The sequence below is a fragment of the Olea europaea genome, unplaced genomic scaffold, assembly GCF_002742605.1.
Source record: "Olea europaea var. sylvestris unplaced genomic scaffold, O_europaea_v1 scaffold2813, whole genome shotgun sequence".
In the NCBI taxonomy this organism is placed as follows: domain Eukaryota; kingdom Viridiplantae; phylum Streptophyta; class Magnoliopsida; order Lamiales; family Oleaceae; genus Olea; species Olea europaea.
Window position 1 is genome coordinate 63,913 of NW_019246625.1, and position 9,488 is coordinate 73,400.

Genomic DNA, 9,488 nt, shown 5'->3' on the forward strand with positions numbered 1-9,488 from the left:
TATATATATATATATATATATGTATGTATGTATGTATGTATGTATGTATTTGCTATTTGGACATTGTAAACTCGTAGAATGTCAGTTTGACTAATCGGCCAAACATTCTTATTCAAAAAATAATTGAATCATGAAGTATAAAATCATCCTGGGTACAACTCACCCGACATGGATAAAACTGGCGTATGAAGCGCAAATAGTGCGAAAAAATATGAGAAACTTATTTCAATTGCATCATGTCACCAAGCAAAAGGACCTATTGTTGATATGCAGTAACAACTGCTTCAGAAAGAAAAGCACCTCTCATTCATCGACATAATCCATCACATCATAACCCATGCATAGTATGAAGCCCTCTCCTCGTCAAGAATTGGCATTGTACAGCTTGTGGCAACGTCTAGGTTCCAGTGAAAAAAGGTAATCCCGCGAGCTAAAATATGTTGATTTAATCATCCAGGTAATAATAAGATCCGGCAGACTTCTGCTCCCTATCCTTGGTTGAATCCAGTTTGTTGATTCTTGGGCGGTAATTTGTTGGGTCTCGTCTAAATGTAATGTCCAATTGCTGTATGCAAATGATGAAATGCATTAACGTGTGATTAACTAGAGTAAAGATAATTTTAAAAAAAAGAATGAGATAAAATTTAGGTGCCTCACAGATAAGAACAGGTTCATCCCACACAATAATGATTGGGGTGAACTGGCAGTACAGTCTACTGATGGTTTCCCCTCGTACACAATCACTCTATCTGCCAGGTATGTTGCCATGATGAAGTCGTGCTCGACCACAAATGCAGTTTTCTTCGCATGAAGTATAAATCTCTTTAAGACTTTAGAAGCAACTATACGCTGCTCTGAGTCAAGATACGCACTCGGCTCATCTATCAAAAATATGTCATCAGGCTGCATAGAGACCAGAATAGGATAAGTCAGATTCAAAATGCAACAAAAATTTATACAGGTATGTTTAGCGTATTTGACACCTCAATGACACTTGTTTTTTTGTTTCAATTTTGTATCATTTGCTCCATGAGTGCATACAAAAGCCCCGTAAACTTAAAAAAACGGTATGTTTCATTTAGTAAACAATATATGGGTGACTATTAACACACTGACAAGGATTAAGTCCAAAAAAACAATCTAGAAAAGCATGTTGCTTAAAAAGCACCTGTGCTTTTTGGGCTTTTTTGGGTAGTGTGGTTATATACCTAAAAAGGTGCTTTCAAGCACGGCCAAACGTGCTCTACAGCTAACAAATTAAGCCAAAATAATTAAAAAAAAGCCAAATCATTTTTTGAAGTCCTTGGATAAAGGCTCTTATACAGGGAGTATAAAACATCTTCACAGTCTAGACTAGTGTCCTAAAATATAATTCTTGGACGGGACATGGAAAGACTGAATTCAATGCTCAGAATACTTCGTATCTTTATCTATTCAGCATAAAGCTTATAACTGCAAATACTGTTGACAATGCATCCTAGTTCCACAGCCTTATGCATCAAACTGACCAGCAATGTCATTAATTTTCTAGCTTCAGCCAACAAAATGCAAGCAAATACAAAATAACATAGTCAATAACATGAACACGTTGACAAAAAAATCCTAGGGAATAAGGAATACACTTCCTTAATTGTACGCATAATTGTGGTCAGCCAACTGATATCAAGCTAATAATATTCAAATCTATCGTCTCTTTTCTTAACAGTAGCAGATTTGAACGAAATCTAAATAATATGTTATAATACTCAAAGAAAGTTTACCTTTCCAAGGCATAGCGTCAAGGCAACTCTTTGCAACTCTCCACCAGAGAGATTAGGAACCTCTTGATCCATTAGCTGCTCAATTTGGAGTGGCTTCATAACATCAGACACGAACTGAGGATGCATATATGAATCACGAATTCTTTGATGTAGCAGGTGCCTGACACTATTTTGAAACATTGGACTGCTGAAACATTGGACTGATTTTTTGTGGCTTGTAAGAGACATTGAACTCAGGTATCTCCACATCAGAGCCTTCTACCGAATCAGGTCTCAATAGACCAGCCTGCCATTCAACAAAAATGATAGAAAACGCATTTTTTAACTAAATTTGCTGCACATTTCAGGAAAAGTAAAAACAATAAAAAGGAGGAGTACCAGCATACGGACAAATATTGTCTTTCCTGTCCCATTCTCACCCAGCATAACAATGATCTGAGAATCAGTAAATTCACCCTCGACGACCTTAAGTTTGAAATTTCCCTGAGTCTTAGTCATTGTTGGATATCTATATCGTGCATATGTTTCAATTTCCTCAGCACTTTCCTGTGGAGTCTCAGAAACCTGAGAGAAAAATATATACATATATGTTGCCTCTGTTGCATAAAAATTCTAGCCACTAGCACCAGAATATGATTTACCTTAAAAGTAAGAGATTCATCCCGAAATCTTAGATTTTCTGTGGGGACAAACCCAGCCAAAAATATGTTAATTCCTTCTCTGACGGAGAAGGGAAGAGTTACAACCCCATATGCACCAGGTTTGCCATAAAGGCAGCAAATGAAGTCCGATAAGTAATCCAGCACACTGAGATCATGCTCTACAACAATTACATAGCTGAGAACCAAAATATCAACCATGTAAATGTAAGTGTTATGCCCTAGATCCAATCGATTTAGGTTGTAAACGCTTTTAATATGTTTAATGCATTTGATTTTGGCGAGATCTATTATTTATTTAAATTAATTTTGTGATAAATAATATTAAATAATAGAATCCGAAGATCCAATTTTTAGGTAATTTGTTAATCACAAGGAATTGTGATTGTGAAATACAAATTACATATAATTGGATCTTGAATAAACCATGGTCGTAAGTAATAACGAGATACGGATATCGTTAATACAGTTAGACCATCACGTGTGGCATTTCTTACTTGTGAAGTAAATAGCTGATCTCACGAGCTAAAGTGTGGTGACACTTAAATGAACACGTGGATGTTTTGTTATAGAACAAAACATTGGAGACCCACTAAGAGATTCCACATGGATAACTATCTGAGTGTCAGTAGTTAATCTCTAATGTTCGATAGTGGAATTGGTCCTTTGACTTGAGCTCGTCATGGTGCCTTATATGATGACAGTCATACTTTGGCGGTGTTGGATGTTGCTCTGAAAAGGGCCGCTAATACGACATCGTTCGGGTACGTCAAGAATCATATGAAGGTTGTGATTGATCAATAAAGGATTCGTCACTCTTAGATAGTAGGAGATTATGATCTGCGTTTCATTCAATTAAGTCGATGATGAAATCCTTGGTCAAGGTGTACTCATAAGTCGAAAAGGAGTTTTCGATTTATATTGACTTAATAGTGGAGTGAAAGATATGATCGATGATCGAGACTGACACAATTCCATATCTCGTAATTGATCGGATCATATTGACGAAGGGATAATAGTTTCACGGTAAACGAACAAATTTGGTTTTGTCGTACCACGTGATATTTCCCGTCACATATATTGCCTTGACACATTACTAGATATCAATCAGGGACGGCGAAGTGTGAATTGACGATAAATTAAAAGGGTGTTTTAATTTATCAATTTTGATTAGATCAAAATAATATTTCACGTCGTTAGGTATCGTGGTCGAGAACCTAATGGGTCGCACACAAAAGAGAATTGGAAGATTGCAAATTGCCAATTGGTTAATTTAACAATCGTTGGATAAATTGATTAATTGGATTTGTTATTTATATTCTCGAATTAATTAATTGGATTAATTAATTCACGGATCGGGTTTAATTAATTGGATTAATTAAATATTGGATCGGACCGGACCGGGTCCGTTTGGGTTTATATATATATATACATAGTTAGGGTTTGAGGTCCATAAAGTTTTCATTATTCTTGCTGGCATAAGAGAAAACCCTAACATTTGCACTCTATTCTCTGTGTTGATTTCATTGGAGGCTGGACAATTGGACAGCTGTGGGAGGCAAATTCAAGCTGCTGGAAAGGAATAACGCGAAGGAGTTTGCAAATTAAAAAAAAAGGTATATTTCTTATCACAGTTTTTATCTAAATACAAAGCTGAATCCTGAATGGGAATTGAAATTTGTTAAATTCCGCTGTGCATGTTTAAGTAAATTCCCAACAGTAAACTCTTATATAGAAAGGTGAAACATTAAATAGTGAATAAACGAATAATGTTGATGTCTAGACAAAGGAACATTGTAAAACCTATTAGCCCGGAGCAAAGATCTGATAAGTTGGGCAGCTTTAAGCCTCTGTCTCACATCAAGATAACTTGAAGGCTCATCAAACATATAAATATCGGCATTCAGTACCGTGGCAACAGCAATAGCAAACCTCTGAAGCTCACCACCAGATAACTCTCCTACATTACGGTCCATAACCTGATTCAGCTCAAGATCAAAACAAAGTTCTGCTTTCATGGCTCTCTCATCTCTTTCTTCTAGCGCTTGGCCAACATTTCCTTGAATGGCTTTTGGAATGTGATCAACGTACTGAGGCTTCATGACCGCCTGCTCAGGAGAAATTTATATCATAGCTAGAGCTAGCAGAAAAGCTACAGGCAAAACATAACATTGATTTACACACTTGTAGCATGTCAAACATTGACCTTGAGATGGAAGAAAGAAAGGGAGCAAAACAATCGAATTGAACTTTTTCGAGCTTTGTCCTTTTGTTATATTTGTCCAACGTAATCATAAGCAATTGATTATTCAAGTAATTAATCATATCCACAAAAATATGGTGATTGAATTCCAAGTTTCAAGACTGGAACTTGTCTAAACAAAAGACGGAAACCACACAACAAATTAATTTTGGTGATCAAACGAGACAGCATCTAGATCTATACCAAACCTTAATATTTAATCTATTATGTCATAACCAGAATCAGTCTTAAATATATTTAATGGACATCACTTTTCATCGCATGATGAAATTTTCTGTGTTAATTTTGAAAAAACACAGAAAATTGTTGTTCAAAAGGGATCTCTTGTTTCATAAAGTTCATCCTAAAAGTATTGTCTGAAAATGAGGCTAGCAGAAGAACAGCGACACAGAAATTTTATAAAATTTCAATTTCCATGCTATCATACAGAGAGTGGATTGTGAGCTGTAAAATTTTGAGGTACCATTTAGAAAGTATGCAGCTTCCATAACTTCTTGCAATGGTTTGGCACTAGCTCGGAGATAAATAAAAGAAGTTTATCTAAAAAAAGGCACACAAAATGTAGTTGATATAGCATTCAGTTTCACATCAGTAAAAATTGCAATAGCTGGATACTGTAAGCCAGACGTGACACCAACAATTCAATTCTGAAGGTCATTTATCTAAAAAAAGGCAAACAAAATGTATTTGATATAGCATTCAGTTTTCACATCAGTAAAATTGCAATAGCTGGATACTATAAGTCAGATGTGACACCAACAATTCAATTCTGAAGGTCGACTGGAATGCAATTTTCACAGCAATTGGTTGGTTAAGGAGCTAATCTTGTGCTTCATAAAAACAGATCAGACTCTTATAGTCTTAAGCAACTGGCTTTTTTCCCCATGCCTAATAGCAAGTTTATGCTACGGGATATAATAAACTCACAATATCAGTCACAGAACCAAAGCTATACAGTTACATTATCTATTAACCCAGTAAGAGAGCAAATGAAATCATATATCATCAGACATTATTTATCAGAACAGACCTTCAAATTATCTTCCAAGATGCGAGTAAAGTAATTCTGCAGCTCAGATCCTCGGAAGTAAGTCAGAATCTCTTGACAATCAGGAGTGTTCTGCATGAGAAGTTTTCACAGAAATGGTATTCAGTGTGTTAACCTCATAAAGAAGAAGGGAAAACTTAGATGTTAACAAATACGATTACATTGAAGTGTCCCAGATTAGGTTTCAATTTTCCAGCCAAAACTTTAAGAGCAGTTGATTTTCCAATGCCATTCGTTCCAACCAAGCCAAGTACTTGTCCAGGTCTTGGGACAGGTAACCTGTGAGGAAATTTGCAAAGATGATAAGTTTATTACAGCTAAATGTCAATTATCCCAGAAACTGCAGGTAATCTGACCTGTGCAATCTAAAGGCGTTAGGACCATAACGATGGGTAGTATCTTTATCCAAGTCTTTCGGTAGATTGATGACCTGGATGGCTTCAAATGGGCATTTCTGAGAAAAATGAAGTAAGCAACAGTCAACCAGACCATCCAGCAAAATCACTGTCAAGCAACGCGACTGATATGAACACCTTGCATCATACAAACCTTAACACAGATACCACATCCAATGCACAACTCTTCCGAGATGAATGCGATTTTGGAGGCAGAAAGTAACCTCGATGCAAAGTTTACCTGCAACCATACAGCCACATTGGTAGGCCAACAAATATGCCAACTACATCAAATCAAATTCAATTCCACTAATGAAGAACCATGCCATGTTGCATAAATTAGAAACTGGTCTCATCTCTATATAGAAAGGTTCCCCCCTTAGTAAACAGAGAGCCCAAGAGACAAAGTTAAGACATTATTCCATCCATATATACAAGCATCTTATATTTTATTTCCCTGTTTGGATCAGTAAAAGTGTTCACATTCTATACAAATGAAAACAAAAGAAGAAGGGAAATAAAACGAAAGACGAATGTGCACTAAGGTCAGGAGACATAATATTTTGGGTTGCCAATGCAGTATTGTCATTTTGTTTCATAAGATAACTTACTATGAAACAAAAACACAAAAACTACACAGCGAGAGATGAGCGATCCTCCGATAAAAATCAATCAACAGACTAGTTCCAGAAAAATACACTGTTTAATGCTCCATGGTCATAAATAGAAACATAAATGTTAATGCTAGGAATCTGCTGCACAGTCCAAATACAGAATGTACCTACACTCGTGTACAATAAGTAGGTGCATAGACTTGCCGAATATTCTATAGTACTACACTTAATACAATTCTTTTTCACCATGTAACTTAACCTAGCATCAACAACACAACTGTCAGTAATATAAGTGTATACTATTTTTTACATTCATGGTTAGCTTATGTCTCAAACCATATTTTTTATTAAGCCCCTGTTTCGTGGCCTTTAAACATAAAACACTATGTTTTGAATGGTATATTTTGGAAAATGTGTGGTTAAAAAATACGAAAAAATTTGGGTTTACCTCTTGAATATTTTATTGTGCGAATGTGTGGTATGAGAAATAAATTAAAGTAAATTAATGGCCACCAAACAGGGGCTAATATTGTTAATCCTCATTCACATTCTACTTTTAACTGATATGCTGAGCTAATGGGTTACACAGCACTGCAATTGGATGCATGGTTTTCATTTTATGGTGCATTTACAAGGTTATGCCTCCATTACCAACATCTATCAATTATAATGTCGAAGAAGTCATATGATGAAGTTCCAAATAGTCTAGAATCCGCAGATTTTAAAATGAACTCTACAATTATAAAGATTTGAAACTATTATAAAGGACTCCTGGACAATCTGAATTAAAGAAATTTGAACTTGTTGGGATGGATACAAATCTTTCACCAATACAATGAAGCACTGGCAGTTCCTCGAGTTTGTTTGGACTGATGGGTTTGTCGTTGAGAATGGCCTTCAGTTCGAGAAGATGTTATAAGCCTGAATGAATCCTAAAATTGTACTCATTCCTTTTAAACTAGATGGCTTGTTTGATTTTTTTGAATCAAATTAACTTTTACCCCAAGTATGGAATAAAAATCCATATTATTTTAGTTGTTATTAAGACAGTATCAAGTCCATTTAGCTCTAATTCTTGAGAAATTACCTATTCCAGGCATTCCTCAAATAATCTTTGACTGATCCTTCTTTCCATTCTTTTTCCTTATTTTACCCTTAGCCCAAAATTTTACACTTAGCAGGATTTGTATTTCATGGAAAATACAATTATTCTGTTCAGTTATTGCACTTGACCAAAAAACCCAAACAAATAATTTACTCTCAGGAAAAGAAAGCTTGCCAAGCCTAGTTATTGAAACCCATCTACAACCATAACACAGTTGCAGATATTATTTATAAAAAAAAAATTACTTCATCAGTATCGATAAATTCATATTTATTTTATTTAAAAAAAAAAAATTACTTCATCAGTATCGATAAATTCATATTGATTCCCATAGATTACAAACTAATTTAATATTCATGACGAAAAGAAAACCCTTACCCATTCCAAATATAAATTCCAAATATAAACAAACAATACCAGTCAAAATTAACAATCTAATCAAAATTTTACAATAAAGATATATATAGAAAAAAATTCCACGGACACAAGGAAAATTACCAGTTTTGACAACAGGGCAGCTCTTTTTACCAGAACTGCTCTCTTCCCCAAATCGGGAAGAGAGCCTTTTCCCGATTTTCAATTTTTTATTCATTTTATTGCTTTGGCCTTTTTCAACTCCCCACCCCCACCCCCACCCCCTACCCATTTAATAATTTTTGTGCAATATAAGATACAATTTAAATAGTATAAAAAAAAATTTTTACAATACCCTTAAGAAAAAAGGAAAAAATTGATCTCATACTTGAAAATAATAATAATAATAATAATAATAATAAATAAATAAAAATTAAGTTGATCCTCGCAACCAAGAGCAAGTGCTCCTGGTTGCCAGGAGAAAAAAAAATAAAATTGGACGATTAATTTTTTTGTGTCAACTTTTTTAATACACGCGTTTGATGTACGTTTAACTATTTTTGATATTCATTTAGATCATTTGATGTGCCTATAATATAGATCTTGAAATGAATTTCGAGAAAATATAGAAGATTAAATGACTACCGTACAATTGTCGATGAATTTTAAAAAAAAAAGTTAAAAAATGTATTTTAAAAATTTAAAATATCTCAAAGGTACGATTTAAATCGTGTAAAAAAAATTTGTGCAATACCCTTAAGAAAAAAGAAAAAAATTGATCTCATACTCTAAAAAAAATAAAATTAAGTTGCTCCACGCAGCCAGGTGCTCCTGGCTGCCAGAAAAAAAAGGAAAAAACTTGATAAGTTGCTCCGCGCAGCGAGGAGAAGAAAAAAAAATAATTGATAATAAATTCATAATTTTTTTATGTTTTTATCTTGATTTTCGGTTTATTATGGGATATCAAATGAAGTCGAAATATTACATTCTTAATATCATTTTGAAGTGCTCATGACCTAGTATTTCAAGTCGTTAACGGTGCGCGAAATGGTCAATCGTAGCAAATGTTACGGCGCGTCAAAGTAAGCATTTCCAAACTAGTATTTCGAAACTTTCGATACTAAGCTAACTTTAAAAAAATTTCGACGATTGTACGTTAGTCGAATCAATAAATCTTCTATATTCTCTCGAAACTTATTTCGAGAATTATATCATAGACATATCGAATGATCTAAATGAATATCGAAAATAATTAAACGTACATCAAACGTATGTGTTAAAAATTGCGTA

The 9,488-nt window shown here is 34.5% G+C and overlaps 1 pseudogene; it reads right to left on the reverse strand.

Moving 5' to 3' along the window:
* Nucleotides 1-89: 89 nt before the first annotated feature.
* Nucleotides 90-8,443, reverse strand: LOC111384022 (annotated as a pseudogene).
* Nucleotides 8,444-9,488: the final 1,045 nt, after the last annotated feature.